We start from the raw sequence: 20888 nt of genomic DNA, 5'->3' as shown, positions 1-20888 counted from the left end.
TTGTTGGTATGGGAACAGACCCCTAATCGGGCAGTGCAGTAAAGCAATTTTACCATCTCTGCGCATGGGTATGTGAAATAGGGCTTGTAGGAGCCCAAACACCTTGGACCAAAACCAGATGAGGCGTGGACAAGTCCACCAAGTGTGTACCACATCACCCCACTGGCCGCATCCCCTAAAGCGATCGCTCGCTATAAACTGGGTTCGAACTCACGATCCGGGAACCCAGTACCATCGTAGAAGGACTTTATATGCAGCTTCCAGAGTAGCGTTGAAGGAGCACTTAGCAACAGAGGACCAAGCTTTGTTCCAGTCCTTGGGCTCAATAGTAGTCTTTAGATTCTGTTGCCATCGAGCCTGGTAAGACGCGGCCCCAGGCAAGTCTATAGCATTAAGGGAAGAATAGATACGCAAAATAGCACCTGGAGCACCGGGGGAATAAAAGGCATAAGTGTACAAAAAACGTCTTTTGAAGAGGATAGGAAGAGTTGCACCACAATGAGGAAACCCAGTGGCACATTTGTGCGTAATGATAGAATTCTATAGCAGGAGCGTCATGGGTGTCCCTGGAAGGAAGACCAAGGAGGGAGGGTCTGGGATGAAAGGAAGTGTCGGACCTCAGTGAAGGCATGTGTGGACCACCAAGAAAAAGTCTAGTTGATCCAGGCCCGGTGGGAATAGTGGTTGTTGGGAAGGGGGAAAAGTGGCAAAAAGGTGGACGTTAGATTACCCGATTAGCGTACAGCAGTGGTCATCAGCCCTGTCCTTAGGGCCCACCAACAGGCCAGGTTTTCAAGATAACTGAAATACATCACAGGTGATATAATTTGCTGCTCAGTGATTGCAGTATTCTAGTCTGCATCTCCTCAAGGTAATACATAAAACCTGGCCTGTTAGTGGGCCCTGAGGACAGGATTGATGACCACTGGCGTACAGAGTCCTGGAGCTTTAAACTATGATGCATCAATGGACTAAAGAAGACGGGGCATAGCTTGTGGGGAAGCCACATCAGGGCTGAAAGGGGTGTGTAGGCTTTATTAGGGAGTAGGGATGAGCTCAGGCGTGTTTGCATGGAACACGTGCAGAGCCCGCCAGGAAGTTGGCGCAGAGCTGCGCTAATCACAGGCAGTGAGACATTGCCCGATCTCTGCAGCCGCACATCGGGGCAATGTCTCACTGCCTGTGATTAGCACAGCGCCAACTTCCTGGCCAACTCTGCATGTGTTCCATGCGAACACACCTGAGCTCATCCCTATTAGGGAGTTCAAGAAGCACCCACAGCAGGATGTCAGAAGTAGCATGGAGCAAAGTTAATTGGGAGATCTGAGCCGCCTGATAGTACTTGGCTATGTTAGGGACCCCTAGGCCTCCTCGCATTTTATGCTTATAAAAAGGTGGACCGTGCCACTGAAGGGCCCAGATGAAAGCCAGAATCTTATTCTGCAATACCCGAAGAAAGAAGGAAGGGACGTGGACCAAGAGGGTACGAAAATAGTAGAGAGCGTTTGGGGAGGATAGTTATCTTGACCGCATTGGATGCGGCCTATCCACGACAAAGAAGGGAACTGCAGGATTGCATTAAAGTGGAAGTAAACTCCCCTATCGTTTTCAGCCAAGGAAGCTGCCATCTTTGCCTCTGTTTAATCTTCAACTGCTATGGTGCTGCACATGTGATTCGTTATAACACCAGCCATTGGATGGTTTGATAGTTTGGCTGAGAGCACAGCCAATGTGCAGTTAGCATTCACGGCATGCCTTTTTTGTTTTTTTAGCTGTTAAAATCGATGGGTTTACGTCCACTTTAAAGATGTAAGTAAACGCAGTGGGGGATAGTAGTTAGCGGCAAAAAGGGAAGAGTAATGGGGAGTCAGCTTGATGCCAAGGTAATCGAGGGAGGGAGGAGTTCCAGCGATATGGGAAAGAGGCTTGCAGCTGCACCACCGTAGAGGGTGGTAAAGAAACGCGTAAGGCAGTGGGTCTTGTGAGAGTTGATTCGAAACCCAGAGAATGCTGAAAAACGGGAGGGGAGAGATTGGAGATTAGGGAGGGCGATCAGGGGGTCGGTCAAAGTCAGGAGGGCATCATCAGTGGAGGGCGTCATCAGCGAAGAGACTGATTTTATGGTGAATGCCTGCATACTGAATACTGGAGATATTAGGGCCGTTTCTAAGGGCAGTGGCCAAGGACCAGAATGAATAAAGACAGTGAGGGGGCACCCCTGCCTAGTCCCTTGGTAGATCAGAAAGGAGGCAGAAGTAACCTTAGCCAAGGGGGGTGGAGAGAATAAAGCACTGAGATCTCCACTGAAGGATTGACTCCCCAAAGCCCCAACGTTCCAGGACGTAACGCAGATAGTCCTAGGAAAGCGAATCAAATGCCTTATAAATGTCAACGTAAAGAAGAAAGCCTGGGATCTTATGGTGTTGAAGAAGGTGCATCAGGTGAGTCACCTTGCAGATGTTGCCCCCGCTTATGGCCACCTGGTCTCTATGAATTAGAGTGCCAAGATATTTGTTAAAGCGGGTGCTTAGCATTTTCCCCAAAAGTTTAACGTCTTCATTTAATAAAGAGATTGGCCTGAATGCTTGGGGATCTAGGGAATCCTCAGATGTTTTGGGAATCATAGCTATATGGGCCTGCAGGGCGCCCTGCCCCAGGTTATTAAAATAAGCTGGGGAGAAAGCTTGCGATAATATGGGATAGAGAAGCTGTTTGGACCAGGAGCTTTAGAGATGCGAATGGACTTGATGGCCTGTGTGACCGCATTAAGTAAGGCCCGAGCCGCGTCAGTGAGAGGTGGGAGTTGGAGGTCCAGAAAAACTGGTCCATGGGGTCAGTAGTAGAGAATCGGGTCCATGGGGTCAGTAGTAGAGAATCGGGTCCATGGGGTCAGTAGTAGAGAATCGGGTCCATGGGGTCAGTAGTAGAGAATCGGGTCCATGGGGTCAGTAGTAGAGAATCGGGTCCATGGGGTCAGTAGGGAAGGGAGAAGGACACTATAGAGGACAAGAAGGTTGCGAATGAGGAGGTGACATTCCCATTGGCGGTACGAAGGCAAATCAGGGTCCGGGAGCGACCCACCGAGATCAGCTTCCTAGTAGTTGCTGACTTTTATTTTAAGGACACTTACCCGTCCCGGGACCCAGCGATTCTTCAAATCGGCTTCGGGTGCAGGCGCTCCTGTTCCTTCAGATTAGGCGACCCGTCAGATTTCGTAACGGAAGTGACGTTCCATCATGGCCATCTTGGTACACCCCGAACTTGGCCAGTGTGAGGCTACAGTCTGAAGGCGGCAAGCGGACATCTTTTTACACCCATCGAAGTCTTGCATTTCACACTTATTTTTTAACAGGAAACTGAGCTTATATCGTGAAACACAATATTTAGAAGTCCGTGACACTGGTTTCACGTTGAATTTTAAAAGCAGCGATTTTATTAATGAATTATACATTATTCATTAATAATTATTATTTATTCATTATTTGGTAAAAAAATAAGTGTGAAATGTCAGACTCCGGTGGGTGTAAAAGATGTCCGCTTCGCGACCTCAAACTGAGCACACTCCTCCAGCACAGTCACCGGAAGGGACCAGAAAGCTCACGATGCATACTTCCGATTGGGAGCTTTCTGATCATGTGACTGCCAATCACAGGGGGTCACATGACCCAAAATGCCTGCCTCCTGGTATTTAGAAGCTCTTAAAGGACTGTGGAGGTGCCCAGCACCATCAACTTGGATATGGGAGCCCGCTGCGGCTTCCAGGGGGACCCCGGGCGGCTTCCTGCTGCGGCTTCCAGGGGGACCCCGGGCCGCTTCCCCCCGTTGTGCATATGTGCGTTTGCACAGCACTTTCAGGGGGGACCCCGGGCCGCTTTCTCGCTGCGGCTTCCAGGGGGACCCGGGCCGCTTCCCCATTGCAGCTTCCAGAGGGACCCCAGGCCGCTTACCCCGTTGTGCATATGTGCGCTCGCACAGCACTTTCAGGGGGGACCCCGGGACGCTTCCCCGCTGCGGCTTCCAGGGGGACCCCGGGCCGCTTCCCCGCTGCGCCTTCCAGGGGGACCCCGGGCCGCTTCCCCGCTGCGCCTTCCAGGGGGACCACGGGCCGCTTCCCCGCTGCGCCTTCCAGGGGGACCACGGGCCGCTTCCCCGCTGCGGCTTCCAGGGGACCACGGGCCGCTTCCCCGCTGCGGCTTCCAGGGGACCACGGGCCGCTTACCCCGTTGTGCATATGACATGTTCAGTGTCCCATGAGGCTGCGGGGCGCCATCACCTAACCAAAGACTGCGGGACGTTGCGGCAGGAAAACAAATAAATAAATCGGTAATTGGAGAGAAGTGGAGTGTCATCTCCTAGGGTCAGTGTACATATTATATATATGGAGGAGAGTGGAGCGTCAGCTTCTGGGGTCAGTACACTGAATGGGAATACGGGGGGGGGGGGGGAAGTGTATCTATTATATATGAAGAGAGAAGTGGAGTGTCAGCTCCTGGGGTCGGTGTACATATTATATATATATATGGAGGAGAGTGAAGCATCAGCTTCTGGTGTCAGTACACTGAATGGGAATACCGGGGGGGGGGGGGGGGGGGGGGGGGGGGATATATTATATATGAGGAGTGGCATGTCAGCTCTTGGGGTCAGGAGGAGTTCTGGGAATACAGGGGAGGTGTACATATTATTGATGAAGAAAGAAGGACAGGAGTGTCAGCTCCTGGGGTCAGTACACTGTAGGGGAAAACAGGGTGGGGAGGGGGTGTATATATTATAAGTGGAGTGTCAGCTCTTGGGATCAGTGTATATATTATATATGAGGAGAGGAGTGTCAGCTCTTGGGATCAGTGTATATATTATATATGAGGAGTGGAGTGTCAGCTCTTGGGATCAGTGTATATATTATATATGAGGAGTGGAGTGTCAGCTCTTGGGATCAGTGTATATATTATATATGAGGAGAGGAGTGTCAGCTCTTGGGATCAGTGTATATATAGGAGTGGAGTGTCAGCTCTTGGGACCAGTGTATATATTTTTTGAGGAGTGGAGTGTCAGCTCTTGGGACCAGTGTATATATGATGAGGAGTGGAGTGTCAGCTCTTGGGATCAGTGTATATATTATATATGAGGAGAGGAGTGTCAGCTCTTGGGATCAGTGCATATATTATATATGAGGAGTGGAGTGTCAGCTCTTGGGATCAGTACAATAACTGGGGATAATGGGGATGTGTATGGGGGAAGGGGAGGTCTAGTAGTGGTTGCCATGGTGACATGAGGTGTTGCCCCTGGTAACCCTGCAACGTCCGGTTGTAGGCCGGTCTCCGCTCTCACCTGTCGGTGTCCATACACAGAGCGGCGCGGTGTCGGTGAAGGATCCGGTTCGGGCGGTGGAGGAGGGGAACACGGCAAACACTAAAGAGAAGAGCAGCCTGACCTTCCGGAAGTGACGTCACCCGGCACTGCGGAGGAGGCGGGACCTGTACATCTCCCTTCGGCGTCCGCCCGGCTCCTCCCCTCCATGGCTTCGCCACACGCCCCTTTCGGGGTGTTCATCCCCTTTGCGCTTAGCCACACCCCTAATCTGAAACCGCTCATGTGGGCACGGAGCCCCGCCTCTTGGCGTACAGCTTCCAGCAGCGCAGACACCCGGGAAGTGTCCTCCTCTCCCTGCATCCTCCTCCATATCAAACCAAAGCACCCCAAACTACCCCCCCCCCCCCCAGGTCAACCAAGTGTACCTCCCATCATAACCCTGTGCTCCTCCCCCCCAGAGCACCCCATGGCCCACCTACCCCCTAGGTCACCCCATGACAACTCTGCTCCCCCCCCATGTCAGCCCAGAGCACCCCCAATATACCCCTCCAGTTCAGTCCAGGGCACCCCAGGTCGGCTCAATGTACCCCCATGATAACCCTGAGCCCCCCCCCAGAGCACCCCATGGCCCTTTTGCCCCATCTCTGCCCCCCATGAACCCCCCTCAGGTCAGCCCAGAGCACCCCATGAACCCCCCCAGAGCACCCAACGAATACACCCACAACCCCCCCCCCCGTCAGCCCACCAATGTACCCTTCATGATGACTCCGTGCTCCCCCTCCCCCCCAAAAAAACACCCCACAGCCCTCCTAGGTAAGCCCTATGTCAACTCTGTGCTCCCCCACCAGGTCAGCTCAGAGCACCCAATGAACCCCTCATTTCAGCCTGTGCTCCATCCATGTCAGCTTTGTGTGCCCCTCATTTCAGCCTGTACCCTTCCAGGTCAGTCCAGAGCACCCCAATGTACCCTTCCAGGTCAGTCCAGAGCACTCCAATATACCCTTCCAGGTCAGCCCAGAACACCCCAATGTACCCTTCCAGGTCAGCCCAGAACACCCCAATGTACCCTTCCAGGTCAGTCCAGAGCACCCCAATGTACCCTTCCAGGTCAGCCCAGAACACCCCAATGTACCCTTCCAGGTCAGCCCAGAACACCCCAATGTACCCTTCCAGGTCAGTCCAGAGCACTCCAATGTACCCTTCCAGGTCAGCCCAGAACACCCCAATGTACCCTTCCAGGTCAGTCCAGAGCACTGCAATATACCCTTCCAGGTCAGCCCAGAACACCCCAATGTACCCTTCCAGGTCAGCCCAGAGCACTCCAATGTACCCTTCCAGGTCAGCCCAGAACACCCCAATGTACCCTTCCAGGTCAGCCCAGAACACCCCAATGTACCCTTCCAGGTCAGTCCAGAGCACTCCAATGTACCCTTCCAGGTCAGCCCAGAACACCCCAATGTACCCTTCCAGGTCAGTCCAGAGCACTGCAATATACCCTTCCAGGTCAGCCCAGAACACCCCAATGTACCCTTCCAGGTCAGCCCAGAGCACTCCAATGTACCCTTCCAGGTCAGCCCAGAGCACTCCAATGTACCCTTCCAGGTCAGCCCAGAACACCCCAATGTACCCTTCCAGGTCAGTCCAGAGCACTGCAATATACCCTTCCAGGTCAGCCCAGAACACCCCAATGTACCCTTCCAGGTCAGCCCAGAGCACTCCAATGTACCCTTCCAGGTCAGCCCAGAGCACTCCAATGTACCCTTCCAGGTCAGCCCAGAGCACTCCAATGTACCCTTCCAGGTCAGCCCAGAGCACTCCAATGTACCCTTCCAGGTCAGCCCAGAGCACTCCAGGTCGGCTCAATGTACCCTCTGTGATAATCCTGTGCTCTGTACCCCAAGATTTCCCTATCAGCCCCCCCCCCCCTTTCCTCAAAAGTCAGACCCAATATCAACCTTGAGTCCCACCCTCCAAAGGTCAGCTTGGTGCGCCACAGGTAAGCTGAAGAGCACCTCATACCCCACCCCCCCCATGTAAGCCTTGTGCTCCCCAGTCGTGATGCCTGGGCTACCACATAGGGGAAAAAATACTTTTATAGGTCACACAAAGAGGTAGCCCTAAGGGCCCTAGGATAGGAGCTTGTATGTAGGGTTGAAATAGCTAGTTAGGTGCTGTACCAGACGGGAGGGTGAAGCCCCATACACACTATCAGATTTTCTACTGATTTTTCCTTCAGATTTACCAAAACCATGTAATATGAGGTCAAACTTTAGGAGTTTCAATGTGTATGCAATCAGGCAGGCCCTTGTACTACATGGCTTTGGTAAATCAGCAGAAAATATGATCGTGTGTATGGGGCTTAAGGGTTAACACTTTCCCAGTTCCTTGGTTTTCCTCTGGGTCCAACCCACTGATCTTGTGTTATAAAAGAGGGACAGTGATCCAGTACAGAGAGCCACCCTTGAGGAGCAGAACAATGTCACTTACCACTGCTGTCATGTAAAGGTCATCAGAAATTGGAGTCCCCCCTGAAGAGACCAGCTGCTGGTGTATGCCACCGATGGACTCTGTTTTTCACATGAATGCTACCTTTGCAGGTATGCCAGGGCAGCACATAGCCTGACTTGGGGGTTAGGGATGTAGGAAAGAATAATGTCTCTGCGTGCTGGACTTTGTAAAGGCCTTTTCAAGTAAAGTTTTGAAGCCTTGTTCCTGCCTGGTCTGAAGTTACTAAAGGGGTGTAATCTAAGTAGAACAAAAAAAAAAGGGGGGGAGAAAGAGAGCCTCTTCACATTAACTCTTAATAGGTATTAATCTAATTATCAAAATATCACTTCGCCTTAAATCAAGGCTGCTGCCGTAGCCAAAACACAATGCATAAAAAACGATATCTCCGCCGAGGGGAACACAAGGAAGGTTCACCTTCAAAGAGACTGAGGGAGAAAGGCAGATAGCTACTATGGGCTGCAATGATGAAGTATAAATAAATAGATAAAAAAGTTATTTATTTAATTAGCAATAAATACCATAATTGCCAAATATTCATAAAGTACAATGACTAATTCATATATAGTCCTAAAAAGTGTTAAATATACCCTCATAACTTCATACCACCTATGTTATTATTCAAAATAATGTTTCCATATACCTACAACCAAAAATAAAAAAAACGACACATACACAACAATAGACAAACATATACACAAACGAAGGTACCTCACACACCCGCCATGTCCAGAGATTCCAAGTAGGACAATAGTCACTTATATGTAATAAATAATTCTAAATAATTGGAATCTCTGCACATGGATTTCCCAGGAATGGTGAACGTCCGGACTTAAAGCTTCCCTTAGTAAAGCAGTCTCAATTCTTCAAATAGGAAGATTTCTATGGAGTTATAAGCGATTAGTTATTTTAGATTTACAGTGCCTTGCGAAAGTATTCGGCCCCCCTTGAACTTTTCAACCTTTTGCCACATTTCAGGCTTCAAACATAAAGATATAAAATTTTTATTTTTTGTGAAGAATCACCAACAAGTGGGACACAATTGTGAAGTGGAACGAAATCTATTGGATTTTTGAAACTTTTTTAACTAATAAAAAAATGAAAAGTGGGGCGTGCAAAATTATTCGGCCCCCTTGCGTTAATACTTTGTAGAGACACCTTTTGCTGCGATTACAGCTGCAAGTCGCTTGGGGTATGTCTCTATCAGTTTTGCACATCGAGAGACTGAAATTCTTGCCCATTCTTTGCAAAACAGCTGGAGCTCAGTGAGGTTGGATGGAGAGCGTTTGTGAACAGCAGTTTTCAGCTCTTTCCACAGATTCTCGATTGGATTCAGGTCTGGACTGTGACTTGGCCATTCTAACACCTGGATACGTTTATTTGTGAACCATTCCTTTGTAGATTTTGCTGTATGTTTGGGATCATTGTCTTGTTGGAAGATAAATCTCCGTCCCAGTTTCAGGTCTTTTGCAGACTCCAACAGGTTTTCATCCAGAATGGTCCTGTATTTGGCTGCATCCATCTTCCCCTCAATTTTAACCATCTTCCCTGTCCCTGCTGAAGAAAAGCAGGCCCAAACCATGATGCTGCCACCACCATGTTTGACAGTGGGGATGGTGTGTTGAGGGTGATGAGCTGTGTTGCTTTTACGCCAAACATATCGTTTTGCATTGTGGGCAAAAAGTTGGATTTTGGTTTCATCTGACCAGAGCACCTTCTTCCACATGTTTGGTGTGTCTCCCAGGTGGCTTGTGGCAAACTTTAGATGAGACTTTTTATGGATATCTTTGAGAAATGGCTTTCTTCTTGCCACTCTTCCATAAAGGGCAGATTTGTGCAGTGTACGACTGATTGTTGTCCTATGGACAGACTCTCCCACCTCAGCTGTAGTTCTCTGCAGTTCATCCAGAGTGATCATGGGCCTCTTGGCTGCATCTCTGATCAGTCTTCTCCTTGTCTGAGCTGAAAGTTTAGAGGGACGGCCAGGTCTTGGTAGATTTGCAGTGGTCTGATACTCCTTCCATTTCAAAATGATCGCTTGCACAGTGCTCCTTGGGATGTTTAAAGCTTGGGAAATCTTTTTGTATCCAAATCCGGCTTTAAACTTCTCCACAACAGTATTACGGACCTGCCTGGTGTGTTCCTTGGTCTTCATGATGCTCTCTGCGCTTTCAACAGAACCCTGAGACTATCACAGAGCAGGTGCATTTATACAGAGACTTGATTACACACAGGTGGATTCTATTTATCACCATCAGTCATTTAGGACAACATTGGATCATTCAGAGATCCTCGCTGAACTTCTGGAGTGAGTTTGCTGCACTGAAAGTAAAGGGGGCTGAATAATTTTGCACGCACCACTTTTCAGTTTTTTATTTGCTAAAAAAGTTTAAATTATCCAATAGATTTCGTTCCACTTCACAATTGTGTCCCACTTGTTGGTGATTCTTCACAAAAAATAAAAATTGTATATCTTTATGTTTTGAAGCCCGAAATGTGGCAAAAGGTTGAAAAGTTCAAGGGGGGCGAATACTTTCGCAAGGCACTGTAGATGCTTTTCAGGTGTCAGTTAGTTTCCAACTTTTCAAGGCGTTAAGTGCACTTTAAAGAAATTCTTGTTTTAGCCAAAGTCCATTGCTCAAAGTAAATGCCTATCTTCCATTGCACGATTAAACGGTCAATTGATATTGTCCTTAGTTATCTAGATAACAAACTGCGGTGCTTCTGAGAGGCATATAACACAATGTTTCATTTTGCATACCGTGCACAACTATATGTATCAGTGTTCATCAATTTTATACTTAGCTTTCAGATCTTTCTCAGAGAACTGCTAGCAGGTTTTACCAATGTCCAGGCTCCTCACAGGCCGCTTAACCTTGATGATATAAATCAAATAGTAGTGTCCCGATAACCAGATTTCCTCGTGTACGATAACAATCATAATCAACGGTCATACACGGATCCACTTGTCGGCCAATTCAAATCAGCGCCCCGCTCTTTAACCAAGCTGTATATTGGGCTGGCTCATAATTCAAGTGGAAATATCCATGTCGGTCATTAACAGGATCGATGTAATGATGTAGCGTGATTATAGGCTATGTTATTCCACAATCAGGCAGCTGCTGGTGTTGAAGTGGGAGCTCCGGGCATTATAGAAAGCCAGTTCAAAGGCTTAATGATCTCCAAGTCAAAAGAGACATCCACTCTCCTTGATGGTGTAGTGAGAGTATACCTATCGTTGTTACGTTGACGCGTTTCACAACATCATTGTCACGTAACTTCAACTGGACGTAAGGGATCGCACACAACACCTTTCCTTTTATAGTGTATCAAGGTGTTGACGTCCCTCTCCTTTTCATCTTATTTTAGGAACGAGCTTAAAAATTACAGCTCGGATGTATGTCATACTTCTGGTTGAGATTACATATTGTGAGTTCATTAAAGAAGAGCAGATAGTTCTATTTTATTCATTTTTGAACATTTCTATGTATATATATATATACACATATATATACACCCATACTTCACACCTGGGGGGCATAATTATTACCTTCCGATCACCCGAGTTTGAAGAGGTATCCTGACAGAGACATAACATGACACTTACATAAACATTGATGATACAAATTTTGGAAGTATACCGACACATAGTCCTTTAAACGTTAAAATGAGACATAAATCTACTTCAGACCTTAAATATCCACACATTTCTTTTTTAATATTTACAATCACTCTAAAAATGGCTGCAAATTTAGTTCAGTATTCATTCCGACGGGAGCAAGGGACTTCAAAGTGTATATCCACCACTTTTCCTTTTGAAACAAAATGCAGTCAAAGTCCCCTCTCCTTGTCGGTAAATTCAAGGCATATATGTCTTTGACCTTCAAACCATCAGTAGATCCTTGATGGTATTGAACAAAGTGTTTAGCCACAGGTCTCTCCTCCTTTTTTTCATCCTTATTTTCTAGTTTTTCTTTCTCCTTTTTTATATCACGTAGATGTTCGCCTATACGGATTCTGAGGGCTCTTTTTGTTTTCCCTATATAGATTTTAGGGCAAGGGCAGGTAGTCATATAGATTACCCGTGTGGTTGAACAGTTTATCAAGTTCCTGATTTCATACTTCTTTTGTCCCATTGCATCCCGGAACTCATTAGTCCTTTCCACAAATGGGAAAATCTGACATCTAGTACATGGAAACATGCCTTTACATCGTGGGTACTCTGAGAGCCAATTAGGATTCTTTGATCTTGTATATTCTGAATGGATGAGGATGTCCCCCAGGTTCTTGGACCTGCGGGCCACCATCTTTGGTCCATCACCCACTATTGCAGATACATTTCTATTGCCTCTCAAAATACCCCAATGTTTCTCAAGGATTTTACGCACTGAATTCCATTGGGGACTGTAAATAGTGATTAACCTCACAGGATCCTGTCCAGGTGAATCCCCACTTGTTTTTTTTGGATTAGACAACAGGTCCTCTTTAGTAGGTTTAGCTGCCTTTAATTTAGCTTTACGGATCTGTTTATGGGAGTACCCACATTCACGGAACCTTCCATACAGGTCTTTATTTTCCCTACGTAGGTCTACGCTATCAGAGCAGTTCCGTTTTATTCTCACAAAATGTCCCGTGTGGATCCCATTTTTTAACCAAGGGGGATGATGACTTCCTGCCTGGAGTAAGGTGTTTGCTGCCGTTTTCTTACGGTAGGTGCTTGTTTTAATTTTTCCATTCTCAAGTCTGATCATTAGATCTAAGAATGGTAGTTCGATCCGATCAACAACATACGTCAAATGTATGTTCCGATCGTTGATGTTCAGCTGGTCCATAAATGGATGAATATCCTCCATTTCACCCCTCCATAAAACCAGGATATCATCGATGTACCTTAGCCATGTATGGACAATGTGTAATCTACGTAACTGGTTCCATCCCATGGTTCAGGCCACTAAGGTACATACGGTAGCTACCAGTGCAAGACACAAGGGTTACCTAGGGTAATGGAAGGTTCTCAAGCAGCCTGTCGGTAGAGTGTACCTGTTACAGGTGGAATAGCCACAAGGGAGATGTTGTCGGCACTCCTTCCGCCAGCGCACTGCCTTCGATAGCAATTGGAGCGGATCTGCCCTGCAGATGTTCCCATCCTGTAGAGAGGAATGGAAGCTCAAGGGCACGCATGGAGCCCAGGTCAGATGCAAGGCGGGGGCCCGTTCTGCTACCGGGGCAGGTAGTGAAATATGCTGGACAGATGGATGTGAACAAAGCTCAGCATGTCCTTCTTAAATGCAAGTTACAGGGAAGGTGTAAATTGTCACTAAGAACCGAGAGTTGACTGGAGAACAGTTATGTAGCCCCCTGGTCCTAAACTGGGGCTATCGTGTAAATTTAGTTTTTGGCTGGGCTGTAGCCACTAGCCAACTTAGATTGATTGTACAGTTTATATGGCCTTTCCCTAATCTAAATCAGGTTGTGCGTTTCTCACGGTCGCCAGTCTGTGTCACTGGTACCACAGGCCAGTATGAGATAGTACTACTAGGTTGAGTTATGATGATTTTCTTTTCCAGCCAGCCCAGTAGGAGGTTCTTGGCCATTGGTGCACTCTGGGAGAGTATATATATGATTTGGACTGGGCTTGCTCTCTTGCCTCAGGCCCTCCTGCCCTGGGATCGTGCTGCTGAAGTTAGCTCTGGAAGTAGGTCCAGAAGCCTGGCTGGGGCCTACTAATCCTGAGGTGGTGCTTAGGCTGTCTTGCCCAGCATGGAAGAAGCCAAGCCAAATTGAAAAGAGGAGCCTTGCTGGAGAGAGCCAGAATGAAGGCTGGTCTCTCAGGAGGGCCTGGTGGCTTGTTTGGAGAATGCATCTACATATAAAACGTGCTTACAGTGTTGGCTTAAAGGTTCTGATACGGTGAAGCAGAATTTTGCTCTACAATCGGAAAACATGTTTGCAGTGTCGGCTTAAAAGCTCTGGTACTGTGAAGCTGTACTTTTTCTGGATCCGAAGAGTCTGTAAGTGATCTGCTACTGGTATCTGAGACCCCTAACCCCCTCTCCTACTACCTCCTTAGGTAGTATGAGAGGGGCTCACTTCAGAGCTTTCAAGTTCTGCATTAAAGCTTTGAAAATACCAAAAGTGACTGGCGCCTAATATTTGTTCAAAACTCCCCATTATAGCCATGGACTTAGCCCTGGGGTAAATGCTAGCTCGCCCTCTACCTCTGGAGGTTACACCCTGCCTTCAGTAGACCCAGGGGGGCGCTACAATTTAGGCCAGGTTCACACAAAAATTCTGGCCTGATTCAAACCTGAATTGGTGAACAGGGACGCACCAGACCCCATGCTGTGAGCCCCAGCCACAGCATATGTGAACGAAGCCTTACCGTGCATTTGTACGCAGTGTTCGATCATCTCTAAGAGTAGAGGCCCACCTTAATGTCAAGTATTCCCCCCACAGCAGCTTCAGCCTTGTCCCAGAGCATTGATGGAAAGAGTAAAGGTACCCCATGTATAGTCAAAGTCAACCCTGTTACAGGTGCCTAGCATAGGCCAGATGAACCAACCCTGGGGTAGGCTTCTCATGTGACCCTTGCTTGGCACCCAACAAGGAGGGAAACATGTAGCGTGACCGATGACCACCACAGCACCCTACCCTTACAACCCTAACCCATTCCTGCTAAAATAAGGAAGAGCCTGGAAAACTGAAAATTCTGGCAATTACATAATTACCCTTCCTAACTTCTCTATGGCAACATACTAATGAGTAGATCATTCAGAACTTCACGAGGACCCGTCCCTAGGTAATTCTGATGAACACGCTCACCGACTTCTGACCCAACTATAAGAACAGGTGGAAATTATGGAGGCAAGTCTGGAAAGGAAAATGATGGTATAAAGTATTGATGGGCTTTGCCATTTTCCTGACTCCTCTGTGGCAGTATACCGCTGGGAAAATTTGGAGTACCAACAACAGGAGGCATTGGATGATGATAGAAATCTATTAATTTATCCCTGTGATGAGCAAGAGCAGAAGAAACAATGCTCCACCAAAAGTCATCAGTAGAGAAGGCTGCTGGCTCTGTCTATTTATGCACTATAAGGCTCCTCTATATCAGCCTATGCATCCTTGCACACATAGGCATTTACAGGTGTTCATTGGAAAACTCCTTCCCCCATATGGCCAATGCCTTTAGGAGAGGAGACTTTGCATGTAAACATGACTATATTTATTCCAATGGTTAGAGTAAATTAATAACCTTGCCAATAGAATTAACAGCCAGATGCTTGACATGCCCAAATGTTTTTGTAGCTTTAGGTGTATTTTTAACGCTGCTTTTTTCCAAAGGCATCCAGAAGATGAAAAAAATATATATATATCGTGTGTGCAGGAGGCCTAAAGGTGGGCAGAGAAACCAATGGTGGGCAGAGAAACCAATGGTTGGCAGAGAAACCAATGGTGGCATTCTGAAAATAACTACATGTGAAACCACAGATATGGCAATCCCAGAAGAAGACACAGGCCTAGTCCAATGTGTGGTCACCACACTGGGAAGTAGAAGGCCTTTATCCATGTAGATCAGGGATCCTCAAACTACGGCCCTCCAGCTGTTGTGAAACTACACATCCCATGAGGCATTGTACAACTCTGACATTCACAGACATGACTAGGCATGATGGGAATTGTAGTTCCTGAACAACTGGAGGGCCGTAGTTTGAAGACCCATGATGTAGATCTTAGGTATATTCTTCGGAACCTACCCTGTGATAACTCCAGGAGAGACTGCTTTTCCACAACTGTTCTATGGAGGGATAACAAAGATGTTTTGATGGAGGATTTGGCTTCAAGAAAGGCAGGTAAAACCTTTCCTACAACTAGAGCAGGGGGTCTCCAAACTTTTTAAACAAAGGGCCAGTTTACCGAGGGCTGGATTAGGGCCAGCAGGAGTAGAAAATGAAAAAAGGAGAAAATTGCGCTAATTACAGTCCAAAGAATTACGATGTATAGAATTAATCCAATGCTTGAACAAATGGAGATAAATTCAACTTGGAATGGCCCAGACCTGAATCCCATTGAAAATCTGTGGGGTGATCTGAATAGGGCTGTGCACAGATGTCCGCACACTCTGACAGATTTGGAGTGTTTTTGCAAAGAAGAACGGACAAATACTGCAAAGTCAAGATGTGACTCATACCCAAAAAGACTGAGTGTTGTAATAAATTCAAAAGGTGCTTCACCAAAGTATTAGAAGGGTGTGCACACTTATGCAACCAGATTATTTTACTTCCCTCCACCTAAAAGATTTCACTTTGTTGTTCAACTGAGTTGTAATGTTTATATGTCACATTAAAAAGCTGGAAAAAGTTCTGAAATTATTTATCTTGGTCTCTCTTTTTTTTTTTTTTTTACATCACAGAATGCTGACATTTTAACAGGGGTGTGTAGATTTTTTATATCCCCTGTAAACATGCCAACTGGATTGCGCTTTGTCCTCCATACATTAGTGAATATGTTGGAAATCTAGGTCTTCAGGGAGCTGGGGCTAAAGTCTTTATCTAACCCCCCGCTGGAAGTAGCGCAACACATTATGAATCTCAAGATTCAGACACAGATGTCTTTCCTGGCCTGTTTGCTGAACCTTGCCCGCATTTTCATGTAGGTCTTGTTCGCGCTCATTGCTCTGGAAACCAACTTACCCATATATCAAAAACGCGTTAGCAATTGCCTTTCAGCAGCCATGCCACTCATGTCAATTGGCTGCACATGAATGAAGTACTGGCCCCTGGGGTCAGATATTCAAGGAGGATCATCACTGTATTTTTTTTCACCACTTCAGCCCCCCCAAGATTTGGCTGCTGAATGACCAGCCCATTTTTTGCAATTCAGCACTGTGCCCCTATAACCGACAATTGCATGCCCGTGTGGCGCTGCACCCAAACAAAATTGGCATCCCCCTCAAATAGAGCTTTCTTTTGGTGGTATTTGATTATCTCTGCAGTTTTTATTTTTTGCGCTATAAACAAAAAAAGACCGACAATTTTGAAAAAAATAAAAATAAATATTTTGTACTTTTTGCTATAATACATATCCACAATTATAGCAAAAAGCACAAAATAGTGTTTTTTTTTCTTCTTAAATTGTCTATTTTTTTGTTTATAGCGCAAAAAAAAAAAGTGTTTTTTTTCTCAGTTTAGGCCGATATATATTCTTCTACATATTTTTGGTAATAAAAATCACAAGCTTATATTGGTTTACGCAAAAGTTGCGTCTACAAAATAGGGGATAGATTTATAGCATTTTTATTATTATTTTTTTTTTTTTTTACTAGTAATGGCGGCGATCTGCAATTTGTATCGGAACTGCGACATTATGGCGGACACTTGACACATTTTTGGGACCATTGGCATTTATACAGCGATCAATGCTATAGAAATTCACTGATTACTGTAAAAATGTCACTGGCAGGGAAGGGGTTAACACTAGAGGGCGATCAAGGGGTTGTGTTCCCTGTGTGTTTCTAACTGTAGGGGGAGGGGACTGACCTAGAGGAGATGACAGATCGTGATTCCTAGCTAATAGGAACTCATGATCTGTCTCTCCTCACAGAATAGGGATTTGTGTGCGTTTACACACACACACACACACACACACACACACACACACACACACACACACACACACACACACACACACACACACACTCTGTTCTGCCTTTCGTGCCCGCGATCGCCAGTCACGAGCATCAGCACCCCCACGAAGCAGTTGGCGCGTGTCTGCTATCCCGCTTAAAAGGGACCGACCTATCGCGGGATCGTGCCGACCTGCCGCTGTGTAATGACTGCGGCTGGTCGGCAAGTGGTTAATATTCAACGCAAACTCCCCCACCCATCCATGTCTCTGTATTTTGTTGAGAAATCACTTTGAAAAATAACCCCCTCAGCCAGGGATATGCAATTAGCAGACCTCCAGCTGTTGCAAAACTACAAGTCCCATCATGCCCCTGGGTGTCATGCTTGTGGCTGTCAAGAGTCTTGCTATGCCTCATGGGACTTGTAGTTCTGCAACAGCTGGAGGTCTGCTAATTGCATATCCCTGCCCTAAGCATTTCTGGCTGTTGCCATCTTGGAGTAAGATCAAACGATTCATAGCATTTACTTCCTGGAATCCAACTGCCCTTAGCTCAATCATGCAGGAGAATGTGCTCAGCTAAGAAAACCCATCCTCCCCTCCCGCAGGCTCCAGGAATATATGACAATTTACCGAGGCAGGAAACCAGGAAGTAACTGAAGCCATGTATAAAAAAGTTTAAAATAAGTAAACATGATATACTTTATTTACTAATCCTAGCAGCATAAGGATTACAAATAAGCAATGTTCCACTTTCAGCAGTAAAGGGGGGAGTCTGGATTATGTAGCGTCGGCTTCCACTAAAGGGGAAACCAGGGCCTGTGTAGCCAAAATATGGAATTATTGAGATAACTGATCTTGTTTTGTTGCCTTTCGAAAAACCTGGATATTAATGGGACTATAGGGAACGTGTGCGCAAGGCAAAAGAGACATTAGGGAGATCCGAGCATCTGTTGCACGTCGGCAAGAAAATGGCAGTTTGCGGTTTATGCTGGAGGCAAACAAATCCTCTTCGAGATTTCCATAATTTCTGAGGAGTCAGACTCACAAAAACCTCCAGGAGAATTGTCTAGAAAGGTGGCCGCCTTCCACGCTCCGGATCTCTGGGATACACACTGCTGTTACATAGGCGGTGTTATGCCCAGATTATTAAGGGATTCTGTTTCCAAAGGAAGACTGGGTACCACCTTTCTTGTCGATCTGCAACTTTACTGCCTGTTCTCTGAGATATACGAGATATATAGAACACAGACTGCCCAAATTTCCAGAACATTGGACACTGCGTTTCAGATACTGATAGAGCATGGGTCTTCAAACTACGGCCCTCCAGTTGTTCAGGAACTACAATTCCCATCATGCCCAGCCATGTCTGTGAATGTCAGAGTTTTACAATGCCTCATGGGATGTGTAGTTTCGCAACAGCTGGAGGGCCGTAGTTTGAGGATCCCTGTGATAGACCATCGAACTTACATCATCTTCCAGTAGCAGACAGTGTACCCCCGCCCCCCCCCCCCATGTAGACCAGTTGTCTTCAAACTGCAGCTCTTTAACGGAGACATAATTCCTGCCAGTGACACCAACAATTGGCCATAATTCTTGCCAGTGACACCAACGATTGGCCATAATTCCTACCAGTGACACCAACAATTGGGCATAATTCCTGCCACTGACCCCAATTGGGCAAAATTCCTGCCAGTGACCCCAATTGGGCAAAATTCCTGCCAGTGACCCCAATTGGGCAAAATTCCTGCCAGTGACCCCAATTGGGCAAAATTCCTGCCAGTGACCCCAATTGGGCAAAATTCCTGCCAGTGACCCCAATTGGGCAAAACTCCTGCCAGTGACACCAATTTGGCAAAACTCCTGCCAGTGACACCAATTGGGCAAAACTCCTGCCAGTGACACCAATTGGGCAAAACTCCTGCCAGTGACCCCAATTGGGCAAAACTCCTGCCAGTGACCCCAATTGGGCATAATTCCTGCCACTGACCCCAATTGGGCAAAATTCCTGCCAGTGACACCAATTGGGCATAATTCCTGCCAGTGACACCAATTGGGCATAATTCCTGCCAGTGACACCAATTGGGCAAAATTCCTGCCAGTGACACCAATTGGGCAAAATTCCTGCCAGTGACATCAATTGGGCAAAACTCCTGCCAGTGACACCAATTGGGCAAAACTCCTGCCAGTGACCCCAATTGGGCATAATTCCTGCCACTGACCCCAATTGGGCAAAATTCCTGCCAGTGACACCAATTGGGCATAATTCCTGCCAGTGACACCAATTGGGCAAAATTCCTGCCAGTGACACCAATTGGGCAAAATTCCTGCCAGTGACACCAATTGGGCAAAATTCCTGCCAGTGACACCAATTGGGCAAAATTTTTGCCAGTGACACCAATTGGGCAAAATTTTTGCCAGTGACACCAATTGGGCATAATTCCTGCCAGTGACCCCAACAATTGGACAAAATTCCTGCCACTGACGCCAACAATTGGGCAAAATTCCTGCGGCTGACACCAACAATGAGGCACTATTCCTTCCACTCACACCCGCTATTTCTCATCCTAATACCAAAGATCAGGCATTGTTTACGCCCACTGGGCACAATCCGGCCCCCCTGAAGGCTGAAGGACTATAAACTGGCCCTTTCTTCAGAGAGTTTGGAGACCCCTGGTGTAGTACAGCATATATAGTCATAGGTAGCCAAGATATTGGCCAAAGTAAGTGACATACAGTTAGGTCCATTTTAGAGCTGCACAATTCCGACTAAAATGAGAATCACTTTTTTTTTTTGCTTAGAATAAAGATCACGATTCTCTCAGTGTAACATCTTTCACATTATACAAAAAAAAATAAAAAAAAAAAAAAAAAAAAATGGGCTGACTTTACCGTTATTTTTTTTAAAATTAAAGTGTATGTTTTAAAAAAAAAATGCATTTGAAAAACTGCTGCGCAAATATGGTGTGACATAAAATATTGCAACAACCACCTTTTTATTCTCTAGGGTCTCTGCTAAAAAAAAAAAAATAAAAAAAATAAAAATCATGTTTGGGTGCTCCAAGTAATTTTCTAGCAGAAAATAAATAAAATAAAATTTGTACACAGACACAATTTCATACTTTTGGCTCTATATGCCGCCAGAATTAAATTAAAATTAAACAATCCAAATGAATTTGAAGGGCAGACTTTCACCTAAAATGTAATTGGACAGATGAATATAATCATAAATAAAATGTTAATTTTTAATATTTTGTTGAGAATCCTTTACTGGCAGTGACTGCCTGAAGTCTGGAACCCATGGGACGTTACCAAAGGCTGGGCTTCCTCCTTTCTCATGCTTTGCCAGGCTCTAACTGCAGCCGTCTTCATTTGTTCTTTGTGGGTTTTTCTGCCTTTAGTTTTGCCTTCAGCAAGTGAAATGCTCAATTGGGTTGAGATCAGTTGAACGA

At 46.4% G+C, this 20888-nt stretch overlaps 1 protein-coding gene across 6 annotated transcripts in view; it reads right to left on the bottom strand.

The window, feature by feature from the left end:
* STAU1 (staufen double-stranded RNA binding protein 1) overlaps positions 1–5471 on the bottom strand; it is a 37327-nt gene extending 31856 nt beyond the window's left edge. For all 6 annotated transcript variants that reach the window (XM_077458796.1, XM_077458799.1, XM_077458800.1 and 3 more), the window contains exon 1: positions 5326–5471. The gene's annotated coding sequence lies outside the window, so the exon portion shown is untranslated. The remainder of the gene's footprint in view (positions 1–5325) is intronic.
* Between the last annotated feature and the right edge of the window lie 15417 nt (positions 5472–20888).

Source organism: Lithobates pipiens, unplaced genomic scaffold (genome assembly GCF_037356315.1).
Source record: "Lithobates pipiens isolate NorthernLeopardFrog02 unplaced genomic scaffold, aLitPip1_a1.2 Scaffold_28, whole genome shotgun sequence".
NCBI classification, from domain to species: Eukaryota; Metazoa; Chordata; class Amphibia; order Anura; family Ranidae; genus Lithobates; species Lithobates pipiens.
Note: the sequence above shows the minus strand (reverse complement) of the source record. Positions and strands in the feature narration are given on the sequence as shown.